The following is a 21,870-nucleotide window of genomic DNA, read 5'->3' on the forward strand; positions in this document are numbered from 1 at the left end:
GAAAACTGCACTATGCTTTTCTGCTATCAATGCCTATATTTCTTGTAGTGACATAAAAGAATAAATAGTAAGAATAAGGTTTAGAGATTAATTCTTAAAATCGAATACAAGATGTAAAGACTTCTCCTTATGAACACTAGTGTATCAAACGAACAAAAGAAAGAGAAAGAGTTGGTGAACTTCAAAGGCTTCAAGGAGAGGAACGAGAGAGAGCTTCTGGTCGTCGGCTGCTCCTCTGGTCGTCTCTTGGCTGCTCCAATGATTGCACACTCTAAACCCTAGGGTTTAGATGAGTATTTATAGGGTTTTGAAGGCTTAGGGTTCTGTACGGGTAAAAACATCTTTTCTTGTTGAGTGCAGGACAAGGGACGGCTGAGGAAGGTTCTGGACCGTCGTGACTCCTCTGGACCGGGCCGCCGTGAAAGTTGCTAATCGGACCGTCATCAAAGTGCACTTGCTTCAAACTTATCTTCTCGTCGGTTTAATACACGTTCTGGTAAATCAGGCATATCTTCCAATTGACTGAACGAAATAGCTTGATTTCATTTGGAGGAGAACGATGACTCTTCCATCTTTCCATAGACACCAATATCGTCAAAATGTGAGTTATAGAAGTTTTTCAAAAGTATCTTGTACTGTAAAACTCTGAATCTATCCTGAAACGTATTTTCCTTATCTTTTGGTCCTTTTTGCTATAAAACCAGTAAAACCTTCTTTAAACCTAAATAATGTCATTAAAGCCTTTAAATCATGTAAAACTCTTCCTAAATTCATACTAACACTATAGGTAAACTAGGTAAATTAATGATGTTATCAGTGAGTTTCTGAGAGTCCTTGGACGGGCGAGGGATGTGGATATTCATATAGCAGGGGAGTTGAGGCCAGCGGATTTGATTATCAGTACCGTGGAGTTGTATGATGTTATCATGGGGATGGATTGATTGCGTCGTCATAGGCTACATCTGGATTTTCATCAGGGTAGAGTGGTGTTTGAGCGTCCAGAAGGGAAGTTGGTATTTGAGGGAGTAAGACCGACTTCAGGAGTCTTGTGATCTCGGACATGTAAGCCGGGAAGATGATCGAGAAGGGGTGTGAGGCCTATCTGGTTACAATCTAGATGTTGGAGTCACTAGGGCAGTCTATGATTGGCGGCATTCAGGTTGTTGAGGAAATTGAGGATATGTTTCAGTCGTTGCATGAGTTATGACCATCGCGGTTTGATCCCTTAACGATTGAGCTGGAACCGGGGACTACGCCGGTATCCAAGGCGCCTTACAAGAAGGCTCCAGCAAAGATGGTAGAGCTAAAGAAGCAGTTGGAGGATCTTTTGAGGAAGGGATTGATTCATCCTAGTATTGCACCGTGGGGAGCGCTGATGTTGTTCGTTAAGAAGAAAAACATGAGTTTGCGCTTGTGCATTGATTATCGGGGTTTGAACTGGGTCACTTTGAAGAACAAGTACCCTTTTCCCATGATCGATGAGTTGTTGGATCAGCTGAGAGATGCTACTTGGTTCTCCAAGATTGATCCGTCGGTATATCATCAGATTCCGATAGATGAAGCAAATGTGAGGAAGACTGCTTATAGGATGAGAAATGGGCATTATGATTATGTGGTGATGTTTTTTGGGTTGGCTAATGCACCAGCAGCGTTCATGAGGTTGATGAACAGTGTGTTCCAAGAGTTTTTGGATGTGTCTGTTATCATCTTCATTGATGATATTCTGGTGTACTCTAAAAGTTCTGAGGAGCATGTAGTACACTTGAGAGCAATGTTGGAGAAGCTGCTGGAGCAAAAGTTGTATGCCAACTTGAGCAACTGCAGTTTCTGGCAGAGGGAGATGGATTTTTTGGATCACATTGTCTGCAGAGAGAGTTTTTGTGGATCCAAAGAAGATTGAGGCCATCATGGATTGGCCTAGACTGCCAAATGCCACGGAGATCAGGAGTTTCTTTGGTTTGGCGGGTTACTACAGGAGATTCGTGAAGGGTTTGGCGAGCAAGGCACGACCGATGACTAATTGACAAGGAAGGATGTTTTGTTTGTTTGGTCACAGGAGTGTGAAAAGGGCTTCACAAACCTGAAGGAGATGTTGACTACTACGCCAGTGTTTACACAAGCATTCAATCAACATCTACAACACAAAGCATACAACGAACCCGTACCTAGAACCGTATGGGCTCTGATACCAAACTGAAACAACCCGACCCTTTTTTTTTTTTAATATCCTAATATCTAGTGATCTCATACTCACTAGCAACCTACCCCAAACAATAACAGCGGATAACCAATAAAGAATCCAATAAACCAATAACGAATAAATGAATGACATAATATCATTTCAGCAATAATCCAAAACATAAAAACAAAGTCATAGAACCAGCCCCTGTTTTAAAAATCGGGCGCCTAGCCGATTACGCATCCGCCTAAGCGCTGATCGGAGCATACCCGCGGCGATTTTGACCAAATTGGTCATATTAGTCGGTACCCGACTTATTACCCGATTAAGTGATTAAAATCGGATATTCGGCCGATTTTTAAATTTAAAAAAATTGTACTGTACTACAAACTGGCCTTAATTATATCAAGCCCAGTTTTAAAGTAACTAAAATCATGAGATTTGGATTTCTGTATTTTTAACTAAACAAATCCTCCAGAATCCTAAAAATTATTAAAATCCTAATCCACAAAACTGTTTTGAATAACAGTGGATTTTAAAGTAGATTTTTAAATCATCTGTTCAATAACAAAGGATTTTAATGGATTTTAAAATAGTTTTTTAAATCACCAGTTCAATAACAGTGGATTTTAATAGGCTTTTTAAAATCCATGATTGAATAACATAGAATTTGTAAATTTCACACAAATCACTTAAAATGTCAAGTTGAATATACCTCCTAAGTTTCTAGTTATCAGTTCTCTAGCAGCCGATATGGGATACTGCCTTTATATGTTTTTAAAAAACAATTTATTAAATAAAACTATGATCTGTACGCGAGTCAGTGTGTTTTCTTTTAGCACCTACGTGAGTTAATAATGTATGCACAAGGGTGAGTGTTATTTTCTGTCATATTACTATTTTCATAATATATTTTTCTTGTACAAGCTTTATTTTGTTTTATTATTTTATTATAAATGGAGCAATTATATTATAGTGATAGATAACTAATATATTAGAAATATACATTAGTTAGAATCTTACTATATTTTTCAAATTTTGTTTTAACTGAAATTTATACTATAATAAAATTTATTACATAACAACTTAGATTTTTAACATCATATATTTATTATATTAAATTATAAATATATTAATTATTAAAAACTAGTCTCTGATTAATCCCCGATTTTTCTTCTAGGCGCTAACCTCACCGCCCGACTAACGCCTAGCGATTTTTAAAACAGGGGAACCAGCAATCCTAACATCCGTTATAGACCACTAAGTTCCATTCTAGCATCCTAACAAAGACAGAGAGCAAACAACCGAGTCTCTAGAACATCCTCCTCTTCATAGCCTTGATTCCACGATCAAATTTTGCCTTTACCTGTGCCACAACACAAAATAGAGGCGTAACTATTATCAGAAATACTTACTGAGGCAATCCTTCCATCTACTGGGCTATTATACACACAAGCAATTGAGATATCTCTAACCAACAAACAACAAACAACAAACAAACCAGGACAATTGCATCGATCGACACTGATTGGGGTTGCATCGACCGATGCAAGCCTCCATCGACCGATGCAAGACTCACCTGCATCGACTGACACCAACACTGCATCGATCGATGCATGTTTGACATTTAACGAAATCTCTAATTGCATCGACCGACACCTCCACATGGCATCGACCGATGCTCTTAGACCATCTCCAATGGTTTTCCCTATTTTTTCCTCTATAATAGGGGAACTCTATAATAGAGGTGAGTTTTACTCCAATGGTTTCTCTATAAAATAGAGATTGCTATTTTTTTCTCTATTTATAGAGGAACCTTTGTTAAAAAAAAAATAGGATTTCTCTATAAATAGAGGAAAAAATAGCAATCTCTAATTTAGAGTTGAAAATAGAGGACCATTGGAGTAAAACCATCCTCTATAATAGAGAAACCCTATAATAGAGGCAAAAATAGAGGACCATTGGAGATGCCCTTAGGTCAAATCGCACCGTCTTCGCATTGCATCGATCGACGCACATGCCGAGCATTGTCTTCCCCGAAGCTCCTCACCAGATCTCCGTACCTAAACCACCAACACATGATCCAATGCCACAAAAGAGCCTCTCAAAGCCCCAAGTGACTCATAAATATTCTAACAAGCCAAGGAATCAACCACATAACACATAAACAAGAAAATCAGAGAAATCTCAAGCTTAGATAAGCCATGTTCATGCACTCACCTTTGCCAAAGAAGAATCTGACCCTACACCAACGACTATGCGCTCCTAACAAGTTCCTACAACAATCCCAGCTACAGATCTCCCTAAGAACAGCCACAAATCACTAAACTCTCATGAACGCTTAATAACTTCTTTCTCTCTTACTTTTTTTCCTCTCAAAAACGGCTAATTTCCACTAATGACGACACCAACTCGACTTCAGGGTTTCCAAATCCCAAAACACAGCTAAACACGTGTTTAACTTAAGTTGTCCCGCACAAAACCGACCTTGCATCGACTGATGCAACTCCTCGATGCAACTCCTGCATCGACTGATGCAACTCCTGCATCGATCGATGAACATCCCAAACTAGGAATCCGGTTCGTAGATGTTACAATGCGTCGGTTATAGAAGTGATACAAAGTACGAGCTTTTGACTCTGCGTCAAAAATTTAAACTGTCGTAAAACTCAATAAAACCGATGAAATTATATTGACGTATATGTTAACGTCATTTGATCAACCGAAGCCAATATAATTTGTATCGGACGCTGTTAAGTCGGTCTGAAAACCGACGTCAATACTTTTGTGTCATTTAGTAACCGACGTTATCATAAATATAAAACGTCATTAAAAGCCGGTTATCTTATTGTGAGGGGTGCGTCGGTCGATGCAAGGGGGTCTGCTTCGATCAACACTAGGAGTTTGTCGGTCGATGTAACCTTCGCCAGGTGTCTGTGTCGATCGAGGGTGTCGGTCGACATAAACCTTTCAGCAGGCGGATGACTTTTGCTGTTCCTATTTTGATTGTTATTTGTTGCTTGTTGATTGGAGATTCTCAATTGCTTGTGTATAGCCCAATAGATGGGAGGATTGCCTCACTGGATATTTATGATAATACTCACACGTCTTAATTGTTGTTTGTGATGCAGGTAAAGGCAAAGTGTTATCGTAGAATCAAGGCAGTGAAGAGGAGAATGTTCTAGAGGCTTGATTATTTGTTCTATGCTGTTGTTAGGTTGCTAGAATGGAACATAGTGGTCTTGAATGGTTGTTTAGGTTGCTGGTTCATTGTTTTATGACTTGGTTTTGCTATTTGGCATTGATGGTTAGATGTTATGGAATTAATAATGGTTATTTAATTCATTGGTTTAATGTTTGGTTATTTCCGCTGTTTGTTTTGAATGTGGTTAGGAGAATAGTGAGTATGGGATCACTAGTTTAATTTTATATTAAAAAAAAAAAAAAAAAAAAAGAAAAACGGGTTGGGTCGTTTCACTCCAACATCAGCCAAACCATGCCCCAAACATCAAAATAACAGGCACACAAGAGAAAAATCAACCACACAATTACATAAAGAGAGATTTAATCGCTTATATTAGTTATGGTAGTGCACTCACCTCTAAAACACAAAGTGTCTAACAAAGAGAACGACACATACAGCCACATCAGCCTCCTAACCGTCACCACACACTCAAATCTCCTTCTCCATAAATCTTCCAAGAGCAGGCACATAAAACTCTCTCTTCGATCAAATAAACTCTCAGGAAACTTTCTCTCTTCTCTTTCACAAAGGAGGAATAAAAAGAGACTCCTAAACCCCTAAAATGTTGAGACTCCCTTCTTAAACCAAGTCCTAAGGTTTTCTTTCAACCACACCAAATCGGAGAAACATAAATCAAACCACAATCCAAATCAGCTTATGGTGGCAAGCGATACCACCTACCACCTATGGTGTCGATTGATACCCCCAACCAAAAACCAGTTCGCAGACGCTACATTTTTCTTTGTTAACTAGTCACTTTTAATATCGTCGGTTTTTATTTGAACAAATTAGCAACAAAAACACAAGCGAATATTATTGACAACAAAATAGAAACTGATAGTAAAAATATAATGTAAGTGTATGTGGGCAAGCTCAAGTTGAAGATGAAGTTTAGGAAGTTGTACAAAATATGTCTGCACAAGCTTCTGTCTCGGCACAGGCATCTGATGTATGCTCAAGACTCTGTCCTACAAAATAGCATCAAAGGCATGTTGATCTTGTCTGTATGTCTTGGTTTTGAAGATTTATGAAGATATATTTAAGCCACGTTTTGGGATATTACTTGGAGGTAAAGCACGAAGAAAAAGGAAGCACGAAGAAAAAGGAAGCTTGAAGATATTTAGAAGATTTAATGGAATTAGGAAATATTTGTTTAACAAAGAATAAAGTTAAATGGAATATTTCCTCTTGATTTTAGGAAAGTTGTTAGCCTTGGGAGAGGCACGAAATCCCTTAAATATAGAGGGTCTAAGACTTAAAAACTTATTTCTCTAGAACGTGAAAAAAAAGAGGAAAAACCTTGTAAGCCTTTTGGCATCTTTGGAGAGAAAAGGGTGAGGGTTTTGTTTCTAAGTGAGAGTTTTGGGTGTAGATCATTGCTGTTAATCTTAGGGATATCTTAGGGAGTTGGAAATATATTGGAAACAAGCTAAGAGAAGATCTTAGGGTTGTGTAAGTCCAATATTGAACGCTAACTGTCATTTTGTTCAAGAACTATTTTCAACAAAGGTTGAGGACGTAGGCATTTGCTGAGCCTCATTAAAAATTGTGTGTCTCCTGTCTCTTCTACATTAACAAGTGGTATCAGAGCGGGCATCTATGCAGAGTCTAACTCAACTAACAGGTGAAGATCTTGGGAAGAAGAACATGGAGGCACAATCAATATTATTCATGGCAAACAACTTATTGATGTTAGATCCAAATCATTATGGGATGTGGAAGGTGTTGATGATGCATATAATTAAAGGAATTCATAAAGATGCATGGACAGCAGTTGAATGTGGATGGGAGTCGCCAAAACAGGCTGTTGTTGTTGTAGATTCTGACGGGAATCAAGTGGCTGTTGAAAAACCCAAAACAGAGTGGTCAAAGTCTGACAAAGCATTGTCCACACTCAATTCACTGGCACTTTAAGCAATATTTAATGGCATTCGCAGGGATCAGTTCTCATTGATTCAAGGTTGTACATCTGCTAAAGAGGCTTGGGAGATTTTGCAAAATATCTTTGAAGGTACAACAAATGTGAAACGCACAAGGTTATATATTCTTGCTTCTGAGTTTGAGAACCTTAGAATGTATAAGTTTGAGAACATTACTGCTTTTAGTGGTAGAATATATGCTATTGCGAATAAAGCTAGAGCTCTTGGAAAGAATTAATAAAACAGGAAGTTGGTCAAGAAATTGTGGAGGGGTTTAGCTCATAGATATCATCCTGTGAAAATTGTGATGGATGTTGCTCTTGATATAGACAATATTTCTTTTGAGGAGGTAGCCAGTAAATTGTTGAGCTATGAGTTGCACTACTTATCGTCTGATGTAGGTAAGAACACATAAGGGATTGATGTTTGTTCAGTCTGTGATAATGAAGAGAACACAGAGGCTCGTAAAACGGAAGAACTTGAGAGTCTTGTGGTGAACAAAGGACGCAAAAGTTTGAAGATTACAGCCGAACAGAAAAGGAATAAGGTTCAGTGTCATGTGTGTCAGGGCTTTGGTCATTTTAAATCAGATTGTCCTTCAGTGAGGAAGAAAAGGATCAAGAGTCCGCATTCGCCAGAAAGGAAGAAAACACACACAAAAGCCTCAAACAAATAAGTTAAAGTTTGTTGCTCTTTGTGGCTCAATGGAACTTGCTGCTGATAAGTTGGAAGTGAAGTCTGATAATGGAACAACTTGTTGTACGAATCAGGACTCTGAGCCAGTAGAAGAAGAACTTAATTTATCGCTGAATGATCAAATCAACACTCTGAGGAAAGATTTGATACAAAGGAAAAAGGAAATTCAGAGGCTTGTCATAGAGAAGAATGACTTGTCAAGCAAAATTTCAAATCTGGAAGAAGATCTAGCTCTGGAGAAAGTAAAGTCTTGTGATTTAGAAAAATGTTTAGAAGATCAGTTAAGAAGCATCAAGATGTTGAGCAGAGGAACAAAGGATCTTGACAAGATTCTGACAACTGGTAGAACATGTAATGTCATATGGGATTTGGGTTACCATGGAAGTGATTCTAGTACAACTACTCAGTTTGTTAAAGGAGCAACCTTGGCTTCAAAGTCTGTAGATGCAAGTCGCTGTCTATCTCCATCAAAGGTCCGAAACGTTTTTTTCAGCAAGGAGACAGGTGACAACCGGCTGAAATCTTGGCAGGAGTCTGTACACAACAACTTTAAGAGAAGAGTGATTGGTTGTTGGTATTGTAGGAAACCTAGTCATATCAAAGCTCAGTGCTACAAGTTCTTGAAGAGGGTAACACAAGTCTTGAGAAGGAAGAAATATTACAAAGAGGGTCAAAGATTCAATCAAGTTTGGATCAAGAAGCATGATTTATATCGTCCTGAAGACTACACAAAGCATGCATCAAGGGACATACGTTTGTATTCTAACAGTGGCTACTCAAGGAATCATAGAGGTGTTCGAAGCAAGAGACGACATCTAAGACATGTGCATGAGAAATTCCAAGATTCAGGTCAATGGACAAAACGTTGGAGACCGAGATGTTGAGCCAAAGGATGTCGTCTCACAGACCAGATAATAAGAAGAAAGACAACTGTCTGTTTGACGACTGATCTGATGGTTTGTCAAGGTAAACTTGAGCTCTTAAAGTTTTTTAATGAGTTTTTCATTCAAGCAGGGGGAGATGGTGTAAGAAGAATATGATTCTTGATTATGGGGGAGTTTCCATGATGTTGTTTGATTTTGGAGGAGTCTTCAAGAGGTTGTGTTATGGATTTCCAAGAATCATGAAGTGTTGTGCTTGAGTTATAAAACTCAGTAAAAAAGGGGGAGAATGTAAGTGTATGTGGGCAAGCTCAAGTTGAAGATGAAGTTCAAGAAGCTGTACAAAATATGTCTGCACAAGCTTCTGTCTCGACACAGGCATCTGATGTATGCTCAAGCCTCTGTCCTACGAAAGAGCATTAGAGGCATGTTGATCTTGTCACTGTGTCTTGGTTTTGAAGATTTATGAAGATATACTTAAGGCAGGTTTTGGGATATTACTTGGAGGTAAAGCACGAAGAAAAAGAAAGCTTGAAGATATTTAGAAGATTTAATGGGATTAGGAAATATTCGTGTAACAAAAAATAAAGTTAAATGGAATATTTCCTCTTGATTTTAGAAAAGTTATTAGCCTTGGGAGAGGCACAAAATCCCTTAAATATAGAGGGTCTAAGACTTAAAAACTTATTTCTCTAGAACGTGAAAAAAAAAAGAGGAAAAACCTTGTAAGCCTTTTGGCATCTTTGGAGAGAAAAGGGTGAGGGTTTTGTTTCTAAGTGAGAGTTCTGGATGTAGATCATTACTGTTGATCTTAGGGATCTCTTAGGGAGTTGGAAATATATTGGGAACAAACTAAGAGAAGATCTTAGGGTTGTGTAAGTCGAATATTGAATGCTAACTGTAATTGTGTTCAAGAACTATTTTCAACAAAGGTTGAGGACGTAGGCATTTACTGAACCTCATTAAAAATTATGTGTCTATTGTCTCTTCTATACTAACCTGTAATACAAGTACTCGATCTAGGTAAATTTTTGTTATAAAAATCATATACTTTATAAATAGTGCAAACTTAAAAAAAAATAAAGAAATCAGGTAAACATTTTAAAATATATAACCACATTATATAAAATATGCTTTAGACCTCATACATTCTAGGACTGGCCCAGTGTACAAACTTTGAACCTACTAATGTGTAATTTGTTCTATAGATTGACGCAAGTATTTATTGTCATATTGGATTGTGATAAATTCAGAAGGTTTTCTAAAATACAAAATGTTGAATTTGTGGATAAATCTTATTTTTTTTAATAGATTTCTAAACAATATTTAATGTTCTGATTGGAAGATTTACATACTATTTATTGGCATATTGGATTTTTAAAGTTTTGGAAAGATATCCAAGTCTAAATAGAAAAGGCTGAATTGGTGGGAAAATCTTATTATTTTGAATGGATTTATAATTTCTAATTACTAATTAATTTTTTCTGTTACTTATTCTAAATATTTACATAAGTCTTTATTGTCACATTGAATTTTAATGGATTTCTAAATATTAGTTTATATCCATAGGTTGAATTTTAAAATCATTATGAATTATCAAGTTTTTATAAATCTTATATACATTTCCAAATTTGACCCAAAAATATATATATATATATATATATATATACATTTCCAAATTAATTAACATATACAAAAAAAATACCCTCTTAAGATAATTTATTTTTGAACAACTTTTTAAAAATATATTTAAAGATATGTAGGGTATGTGTGTCTTAGTAGTGAAATTAACCTCGAAATAATATATTTCCCTCTGTTTGATTGGGATTTTTAAGGCATCCAATTAAGAATAATGATGGTCATGGATAAGAAATAAAATTATTAAAATCAGCCCAATTACGCACGTTTTCTATATACCCATATATACAATTGTCGGTTCTTGTTAATACCCACACTTTTGCATATCAAGGAAAATTAATAGTTGATAAAGTGGGTAGTACCCTTCCTGCTGGAGGATTTTTCAGACCGAAGCGCTTTTTCGAATCTGCTGGAAGATTTTTCAGTGCTCCGGTCTTCCTACCCTCCTTCACCCTAGCTAGGATCCCACGAGACTTCAACACAAGGGCTGATTGCCTTGCTCGGTCTTCAAGACCTTTACTTTCTGAATCTACTTTTGTAAACTCTTATCTTCTTATTTGGGCCACCAATCTTGGAGTTATCTTTTAATTTTATTAATGTTTGGTCGAAAAAAAAAGTGGGTATAAATATATTTTAACAGGAAAAAAAAAATCTATTCAGACTCCTTGATAGTAAACTAGAAAAGAAAAAAAAAAGTAAAATAATAGTAAATAAAAGTAAAAACAATTACCCATAGTTGAATAGTAAATTTACTTCTATAGATATAAATATTTCTTTCCATTCAGTTATTACCAGTTATGATATCTTTTAGAAGGTATGATATAGATTTGTATATGTTTGAATTGTGATAAAATTTCTTTTTTTTTTTTAAATTGTGATAAAATTTCCTTATCTTAAACAATCAGATTATATATATATATAAGGAGCACTAGTCCCTTCAAAAATTATAACAAATATCAAAAACAAAAGCAAAAAAAAAATTAAAAAAAAATAATGACGAGAAAGAAAGTGAAAATGGCTTTCATTGAAAATGAGACAGCAAGAAAATCAACATTCAAGAAAAGAAAAAGAGGTGTTCTGAAGAAAGCTCATGAGTTGGCAACTCTATGTGACGTCCCCATCTGTGTTATCGTCAACAGTGCATACGAGTCGAACCCGGAGGTGTGGCCATCGAGAGAGGCGGCTGACAAGGTTGTGTCCCAATGGAGGATGATGTCGGTGATGGACCAAACCAAGAAGATGGTGAACCAAGAGTCCTTTCTCCAACAAAGGATCACCAAAGCCACCGAGTCTTGGAGAAAGGCCCGGAGAGAGAACAAAGAGCTGGAGATGAAAAACATCATGTTTGATTGTCTTAGTGGCAAAACTTTGGTTTCTCGTCTCCCGAAATGTGATCTTCGAGATTTCGGTTCTGTCATTGAACAACATCTCAAAGATGTTACTCGTAGGATGGAGATTCTGAAGAGGAATGATGATGAATCATCTTCGTCCCTTGTTCCTATTGATGTCGCTACAACATCAAGTGTCATGCCTATGATTGAGATGGGTTCTTCATCATCAAGTGTCATGCCTATGATTGAGATGGGTTCTTCATCATCAAGTGTCATGCCTATGATTGAGATGGGTTCTTCATCATCAAGTGTCATGCATATGATTGAGATGGGTTCTTCATCTGTTGGATTTCATGATAAGATTCGTGATCAAATTCAGAAGACTTTGAATATGAAGAACACCAATAAGGATTTGGATCTGAATAAGAAACAGTGGTGATCAGAATTTGATTGTATCTTAAGTTTTCGTTATTTAAATTTTCAATAAACCTTTATATTTGAGTTATGTTTGTTTTAGTTACATGTTTGGGTTGGTCTTGACATGTTGTTGTATTTTGTCATGAATGAAATTTCATTTTCTCTATTTAATAAATGTTTTGCCCATGATGTTATCTTGCTAACGAAGTTATTTATTAAACTTTACCCATAAAAACGATCGAAGTTGGATAAACTCTTACATCAAATAAGTACTTAAAACATGTTTATCAGTGAATCTAAAAATCAAGAGCTAGGATTATGAGAGACAATTTTATTAATCCCCAACTTTTGGTTGTTTTCTTCAATGTTTCATTAATTTAATTAAGGATATATAATCTTCAAAACTATAAAATAATTTTTAAAACTGTCAGTATCTTCGGGTTGAATATGATTTTGTAAACCAGAGAAAATGAAAGTCAAATTTAAAACTTTTATAAAGGTTTACTAACACTAAAACTAAAACTAATTTAGCTAAGTTAACGTAAATAGGAAAAAATCTCGCCAAAAAACAAAGAAATTACAAATTCTCTTGGCAATTTAAAAAGTAAGATTGACCAAAACATGTAAATCGAGATTTTTACAATTCTTTACTATGTTTTTTTATAAAAAAAATATTTATTCTATAATTTTTTTGGGCTAAGTTAACGTAAATAGGAACTAATCTCGCCAAAAAATAAAAAAATTACATATTCTCTTGGCAATTTAAAAAGTAAAATTGACCAAAACACGTAAATCAAGATTTTTACAATTTTAAACCATTTTGAATATAGAAAAATTATTATATTTTAATTACTATAAAAATCAAGATTTGTTAGTTTCTACAATAATTTCTTTATTTTTGAATTATAATAACACACGATCGTATATTCACAAAATACACACATTTTTAAATATTTTTATATAGGGAAAATCCCACAAAAAAACCTCAAAGTGACACCAGCTTCCAGTTTAAACATTGAAGGTTTTGTACTTCCACTTTTATACCTTAAAATGATAATATTGCTAATATAATACCCTAAATTAGCTTATATGTTCGTGACATCACAAAATTTAACAGAATTTCAGAATCTGTTAACAGAACTGTTAACAAAAGTTATCTCAGTTTAATTATTCGATTTATTGGCCACGTGCATCTGTTTTTTTTTTTTTTTTTTAATACTACTACATAAAACAAAATTTTAAATAAACTACAATTATTAAAAATGCTAAAATCCCCAAATCGTTTTGGGGGAGTTCATAAAAAAAAAAAAGACTCGACGAAAGAGAGAGACGTAGAGTAGAGAAAAGGAGAATCAAAGAATATAGCATTCCACTGATCGAAATGGGGTAAGAATTGTTTCAGCCTATCAGTTTTAGTTGATTATTACTGTTTATGATCTTCCCAATTGATTAGAAAGATTTCTGGGTTTCTGATTTTGACTTTTGCGATGTAATGTATCGATTGAATTCGTGTTTCTGGGTTTGAGTGGGTGGTTTCGTATGAAAATTGCAAGTGTTTTCATTTTTTTTTCCTTTTTACGAGACTAGAGATTGATGTTCTGCTTTTTTTTTTTCATTTTGTTATTATACAGTGAGGAGATGATTAAACTAACAATCCACTATGGTGGAGAAATGAAGAAAGTAGAAGATGATTACAACTATCTTCATGAATTAGGTTGTAAAATTGTCTTCTGGAAATTGGCAGAGGTTGGATGGATGAAGTTTGAAGACTGCTGTAGGTCTGAATGTGTTAAGGCCCCAATAAGTATCATTTGGTTCAAAGATGCAAGAGAGGAGATGAAGATGTTGCAGTATGTGTTTGATAGCTCAAATTTTGACATGCCCGAGCTACATTCTTCTGCAAAATCAACAGGTGAGATTGATGTATTTATTGAGCATGGTTGTCCAGATCATTTGATTGGTTCTGTTGATGGAACAAGTATAATGGCTGAGGGGATGGGAGAAAAAGGATATGAAGCTGATGAAGATGAGAGGATGGAAGAAGAAATGGATTATGAATCAGGTAATGATGATGACAGGCCGCCAAAGGAAGAAGATGACCCTGAGGAATCTGAAGATGAAACACATGTAGTTGAGAAAGAGGTTGATAACAATGAAAAAGAAGTAGTTAGTGGAACTGATATGTTGAATGAGAATCAGAATGAAGGTAAGGGTCAAACAGAGATCGATGATGGAGATGACGTTGTGATAGATGCAGGAAATGGGGCTAATGATGATAGGTTTCAGACAGTGTTTGACGAAGGTACAAAGACAACTGCAGAGTTTGATGAAGCTATGCGTAAATTGGCTGAAGAAGATGCAAAAAAAAAAAGACGAAGAAGAAGAAGAAACAGATCCAGAGTTTGGCTTAGAGGATGTAAATTATCCAGATACTCCAATAGAGTCAGAAGAGGAGTGGGAGCAATGGAAGAATCCACAACGAGAAAAAAGAAATCAGAAGTATCATGGAGATTTAAATACGAAGCCCTATATCTGGTTGTTTCAAACATTCAACAGTGGATTGGAGTTTAAAGATCAATTATTACGTTATTCTTTGAATACTCAATATGATATAAAGATGGCCAGGTCAGAAGCAAGTAGGATAGCTGCCATTTGTCGCACAAAGAAGTGCAATTGGAGAGTGTATTGTTCAGTGGAGCCTAGATTGAATAAGTGGATGGTGAAGGTATGTCACTACAAGCACAATCATGGAAAATCAAGTCGGGTATCAATGTTGAAACAAGGTGTGATTGGAGGGTTGTTTAGAGAAGAGATAAGAAGGAATGTTAACTTACCAGCTGCAGCGATAAAAGACATTATCAAGGAACGCTATGACATTGTTGTTAACATATCAAAGTGCTACAAAGGAAGACGAATTGCTCTAGATTCAGTCCTTGAAGCTCAATCAATACAATTTGGCAAACTATGGGATTATGAGAAAGAGCTTAGAAGGTCTAACAAGGACATCACTACTGAGATATTAACAGTTGACATCAATGGTAGACAACAGTTTAATGGTTTCTACATTTGTTTTAAAGAGTTTAGGGAGAGTTGGTAGAAGTGTTGTAGACCTGTGATTGGCTTGGATGGTTGCTTTTTGAAGTGGGATTTAGAGGGTGATTTACTTGCAGCTATTGGTAGAGATGCAGATAACAAGATGTATCCAATAGCTTGGGCAGTTGTAACAGGGGAAAATAAAGATACCTGGGGCTGGTTTTTGCAGAAGCTTAAGTTGGATTTAAACTTGGGAATTGGCAAAAATCTTACCATCATTTCTGATAAACAGAAGGTAACATTTTGTTTTACTTTGGAAATTTATTTAAGAAAATTATTTTGATTGACAATTCCTAAACCTTAATGTCTTGACAACTATTTCAGGGTCTTGTTATTGCGGTTGCTGCTGAACTTCCTCAAGCAGAGCATCGTATGTGTGCAAGACATATTTATGCTAATTGGAAGAAGTCTTTCAACAGGTCAGAGTATAAAAACTTGTTTTGGGGTGTTGCTTACAGTTACCATGAAGGAGAATATGAAAAAAATATGCAGATGGTACATGCATATGATCCTGCTGCATATGAGGCGTTGCTTGTGATAGAGCCAAGAAGGTGGTGTAGAGCATTTTTCAACCCGGAATCTCATTGTGCTGATGTCCACAACAATCTCTCAGAAGCTTTCAATAGGACTATTAAAATGGCCAGAACAAAGCCTGTTATAACAATGTTGGAGGATATACGAAGACAAGCTATGACAAGGATATCTCGCAGGTGGTTAAAAGCATACAAGTTAGACTCTCATCTCACACCTATCACACTTGCTATATTGGAGAAAGCAAGAAAGGATAAGAAGTATTGTAATGTATTGCAAGACATTACGCAGCAGCAAATACTTGTATGAAGTTACAGAGTTCAACATTGGTTATTCAGTTGATTTGGCAACACATCAATGTGCATGTCGCCGATGGGATTTGACAGGTATTTTCTGTGAACCTGAATTTGAGTTTAATTTTTTGATGATATTAATATAAGTCTCATTAACTATGTTTGTTAGGCATACCATGCAAACATGCTGTATGTGTTTTAGACGACAATCAAGATAATCCAGAGAAGTATGTGGCTGATTATTACCAATCCTCTTACTTGAAGAACACATATGTGGATAATATAAAACCTGTCAATGGTGAGCAACTGTGGACGAAAACATGGAAACCTCCCCATTGGGATCCCTAATATTCGCAAGCCAAGAGGTAGACCAAAGAATCGTGACAGAAAAAAAAGAACCTTTTGAATCACTCCAAAATGCAGGAAAATCAACTAGACATGGGAGGATACCACATTGTAGCCAATGTGGTCAAGCTGGTCATATTAAAAGTGGTTGTAAAAATGAAACTGTTGTTGTGGAGGGACCAAAAAACAGACGTGGTAGACCTCGGAAACTTCCATTAGTTGAGGTACTTTCTCTCTCTTTTTTATTTGACCAATGCTTGATAATTGGTTTTAAATTTTCTCTGTTTTATTTGTGTGAATTAGGTTCAGCCACTACGTCAACCAAAGACAAGGAAACCTAGAGCCAATTCAGCTGTTAGCTCTCATCCATTACCAACCACTGAATCCACCACAATCGATCAAACTTCTTCTGCAATTAGCTCTCAACCGTTTCAACCGAATCAATTATCTTCTGCAGTTCATGCTTCTTCAAGTACACCACAGCCTTCAGTCTCCTCCAACAAACCAAAAAACAAGAAGCGTGGACGACCTTTAAAGACAAGAAAAGTGGAAAATGTTTCAAGAGGAGTTGGAACATTTTATAGTCCATTCACAGGTCGGCCATTTCAAGTGTTTGGAGACAAGGTGTATGATATGTCTAACAATGACCATCAACCTCCTCTTTGAATGTTCATGTCTTTCAGTTTCAGTTTTGGGATGAAAACTTTATGGTTTTTGTGTTGTCAATTTTAGATTTTGGGACAAAATATGTTTTTTTAAACAAGTTCTGGGAATTTTTTTACTATGAATTATGTGTGTTTTATATTTATTTATTGTTTTTTTTTCCCTAAAGTTTTCCAGATTATCTATTCTAATTTATATAAAATAACATTTTATTAACACAAACAACGTTAACTACTGTTAACTGTTCTGTTAACAAATTAAAATTTCCGTAAAACTTCTGTTAACTTTTGTGATGCCACGAACGTGTAAGCCAATATGGGGTATTATAGTAGCAATATTATTACTTTGAGGTATAAAAGTGGAAGTGCAAAACTTCTAAGGTTTAAACTGGGAGCTGGTGTCACATTGAGGTTTTTTTGTGGGATTTTCCCTTTTTATATATCAACATTGAATAATTAAATATTATTATCACTCTATTTTATATAAGATTTCTGTTTTACAGTACACGTCTTAATAAATTTTATGAAATTATATCTAAATAATATCAGTCACATATAATATAATAAATAACGTAAATAATATATCAAGGCAATGAGTAATTCTTGGATCACAAACAAGGTTTGAGGAAGACAACTTAATTAACAGCAATTTTGGTAATTTTTCTTTTGTTCAACATTTCTTTAATTTAATTATAGGAATTAAATCGTCAAAAAATTAATATGTACTAATTTAAAAAATCGTCATCTTATTATTTTTGACCAAATAAATCATCTATTTTGCATAGATTTTGCTGAACTACAGCTAGTGAAAAGCAAATTGAAAAATCTATTAATTTTGACTAACATTGAAGCTATATTTGGTTAAGTTTAACGTGAACAAGAACTTCTCTCGCCAAAAACAAAATTACAAATTACCTTGGAAAATAAAACTCTTAGAATTTTAATGGCCAAATCACTGAAGTTTCATTTTTTTAGTTTGATATTTTTTGTGAATTGAAACAGAAGACAGAATTTGTATTCACAAAAACATAAATTTTTTAAGTTTCTCATTAATCTTCTATAAACCTTGTTAGTATCAAAACCGAATAACTACGTACATTCACTATATTTTTATAATTTAATAGTTTCTACAATAAATGTCTTAATTTACACAAAACATAAATATGTATTTTGATAAATGTCTTAAATTACAGAAACATAAAATTGTATGTCGTTTATAATCTATTAAAATATGATAAAATATCCTCCCTCCATTTTTTATAGAATGATTTCCTGAGTTTATCACACATATTAATAAGAAACATTTAATGTTAACTTTTTTTAATTCATTTGATTTACAAATAACACCACATTCAAGAAACTTATATTAACTCTATTCTATATTATAATTATTATTTAATAATAGACCAATTAAATGTAGTTATCTAATTGTAATTAATTATCAAGTAAAAAGAAATGTAATAATTAGGGTCTAAAATCAACGATCGGTAGTGTATACAAACATATATAAACGATCGAAAAGTTTTTATTAGTAAAACTTAAAATCACATATTAGGTTTCCAAGAGAAAATTTTCATTAATGAATGGGGAGCCCGTTGCACGTTTTTTTTGTTTGGCCGGCCTATCTTCATAAGTATCCCCTATTGTCAAAGTAAGTGATGCTAGTTCTAGAGCCATTGATAGTCCAATTTAATACTATGTTAAACTGATTAACATTATAATAAAATTAAGTCAAATTTAACATAAATACGATTTTACCTCATCAAAAAAAAAGATACAAATTCTATTGAGAAATAACATTTTAAGATTTTTATTGTCCTAAATGCTTAAAATAAGTGTTTTAAAAGTTTTCTATTTAATTTATGTTTGAAATTATATTAATGAACAATATGTTCATATAATAGACATGTTATAAAGTTTTTCCTCTTATAAATATTTTATAAACCATATTACATATCAATATTAAATAAATTAATAAAAATTTACAAAAAATAGAATTAATAAAATAAATATATATATCAATATTAATGGCTTTTTCAGAAAACATAAAATTGTATTAAAATAAAATCCTTATAACAGTTAAATAAACAAAATAATATTTTCTCTATATATTTAAAAAGAGACATCAATTCTTACATGTCAAACTAATAACTATTCTCAGTTTTTTATTTTTCTTTGCTAAGTTAGACTATATCGATTTTTAAACACTTTTATTCCATAATATTTATCTTTATTATTCGAAAATAATTGCAAACATGTATAAATATTAACTAGAACTTATGAAAATTACATATTTTAAGTTTTTAAATAGTAAAAGCTTCCCTTATAACCCTTATAACACTTTTATTTAACAATTAAATGCATTTCAACACCATGCAATTATTTCACATGTATAACTTCTGAGACTAATTTCAGTACTTCTGATTTATGAATTGCCTGTGATAAATGTTAGGTTCTTAGCACATGAGTTTTGTGTACGGACCTTATTGGTGGGCAGGTTGAAGTCCCACTCTCACATTTTTTTGATTCTGGAGCAACTCATTGCTTCATTACCCTGGAGTGCGCCGAAAGCGCCAATATCAAAGGAGATCCTAGAAAGCAGTTGGGAGTTGTTAGATTCGCGGGAGGCCAGTTTCTAAGGGTGTTTGGATGGGCGAGAGGTGTTGATATTCAGATTGCAGGAGAGTTGATGCTAGCAGATTTGGCTATCAGCCCCGTGGAGTTGTTTGATGTCATCCTTGGTATGGATTGGTTGCATTGATACTGAGTACATATGGATTGTCATCAGGGTAGAGTAGCATTTGAGTGTCGAAGAGAGAAGTTTGTATATCAGGGAGTGAGGCCGACTTCGGGGAGTCTGGTTATGTCGGCTGTGCAGGCAGAGAAGATGATCGAGAAGGGGCTATAGGCCTATCTAGTTACAATTCCAATGTTGGAGTCAGTTGGGCAGTCTATGGTTTGAGGTATTTGGGTTGTTGAGGAGTTTGAGGACGTGTTCCAGTCGTTGCTGGGGTTACCATCATCTTGGTCTGATCCCTTCACGATTGAGATGGATCCAGGGATTTACGGCAGTATCCGAGATGCCTTACAGGATGGCTCCAGCAGAGATGGCATAGTTGAAGAAGCAGCTGGAGGATTTGTTGAGCAAGGGATTCATTCGTCCTATCATTTCACCGTGGGGAGCACCGGTATTGTTCATTAGGAAGAAGGACAGGAGTTTCTGCTTGTGCATTGATTATCGGGGTATGAACCGGGTCAGTGTGAAGAACAAGTACCTTTTCTCAGGAACGATGAGTTGCTGGATCAGTTGAGAGGTGCTACTTGGTTCTCTAAGAATTATATGGCGTTGAGTTACCATCATATTCCGATAGATGAGGCAGATGTGAGGAAGACGGGTTTCAGGACAAGTTATAGGCATTATGAGTTCATGGTGATGCCTTTCGGCTTGACTAATGCACCAGCAGCTTTTATGAGGTTGATGAACTGCGTATTTCAGGAGTGTTTGAATTTTTTTATCATTATTTTCATCGACGATATTCTGATGTACTCCAAGAGTCATGAGGAGCATGCGGTGCATTTGAAAGCATTCTGGAGAAGCAGCGGGAGCATAACTATTTGCTAAGTAGAGTAAGTGCATTTTCTTGCAGAGAGATATGGGATTTCTGGATCATACTGTTTCTGCAGAATGATTTTCTGTGGATCCGAAGAAGATTTATCATAGATTGGCCTAACCACAAAATGTCACGGAGATCAGGAGTTTTCTTGGTTTGGCAGGGTACTACAGAAGGTTTGTTAGGGATTTTGCGAGCAAGGCACGACGGATGACTAGGTTGACTAGGAAGGATGTTCCTTTTGTGTGTTCACTGGAGTGTGAAGACGGTTTTGCAAGCCTGAAGGAGATTCTGACTATTACACCAGTGTTAGCATTGCAAGAGCAGACTAAGCCTTATGTGGTTTATGCAACCTATAGCATTATAAACAAAGAGGCATTACTCAACAAACAACACAAGGTTTGAAAGAAAAGGCCGGGGTTTAAAGGTATGGCAAGGGATTGGGTCAAATAAATAGAGAGAGAGATTCTTAACCCAAAATTAAGTTCCATGAGCTAGCATTCATAGCCCATAAGCAATATATTTTAAAGATCAAATTAAATTCCAAATAATATAGAGATGCAGCAATGATCATACAAGCTTCACACAAGAAGAAGATGCTTTCAAGTGACACAATGCTTTAAGCTAAGATTCTTCATTTTTTACCAATGATTAAACAAGCACCAATGAACTATAAATGAGGGCTGTGGGTTCAATCCTAAGACTCTACTTCAAACATGGCAAATTCATCAACATTCCAAATGCAAAATGCATACTATATGCTTCTAGACTCAATCCTGAAGACAATAATAAATATGCAAAACTACATGCATTTGTTTTTGATTTTTTGAAAATTTTCATTTTTTTTTATTTTTCTCAACACATAGCTATTAACAATGCATCATACACAAAATAAAAATCAAAACAAAACACAATGTTAGATGGTTAGTCTCTCCCACCAAACTTATTTCACAACGTCTCGTTGTAAAAAAAAGTCGGGAAAAAGACTAACAGAAAAATAAAAACGAAAATAAGAAAAGACTCTATGTAC

General features: G+C 35.1%; 2 pseudogenes across 1 annotated transcript; both read left to right on the forward strand.

Moving 5' to 3' along the window:
* The first annotated feature begins 11,508 nt into the window (after positions 1 to 11,508).
* Positions 11,509 to 12,480, forward strand: LOC147919244 (agamous-like MADS-box protein AGL80 pseudogene; annotated as a pseudogene). Its single transcript, XR_015592465.1, has one exon. The product of XR_015592465.1 is annotated as an agamous-like MADS-box protein AGL80 pseudogene (transcript).
* A 1,463-nt stretch (positions 12,481 to 13,943) lies between these two features.
* Positions 13,944 to 17,330, forward strand: LOC147919245 (uncharacterized; annotated as a pseudogene).
* The last annotated feature ends 4,540 nt before the right edge of the window (positions 17,331 to 21,870 follow it).

Source organism: Camelina sativa, chromosome 20 (genome assembly GCF_030686135.1).
Source record: "Camelina sativa cultivar CO46 ecotype springtype chromosome 20, ASM3068613v1".
NCBI lineage: Eukaryota > Viridiplantae > Streptophyta > Magnoliopsida > Brassicales > Brassicaceae > Camelina > Camelina sativa.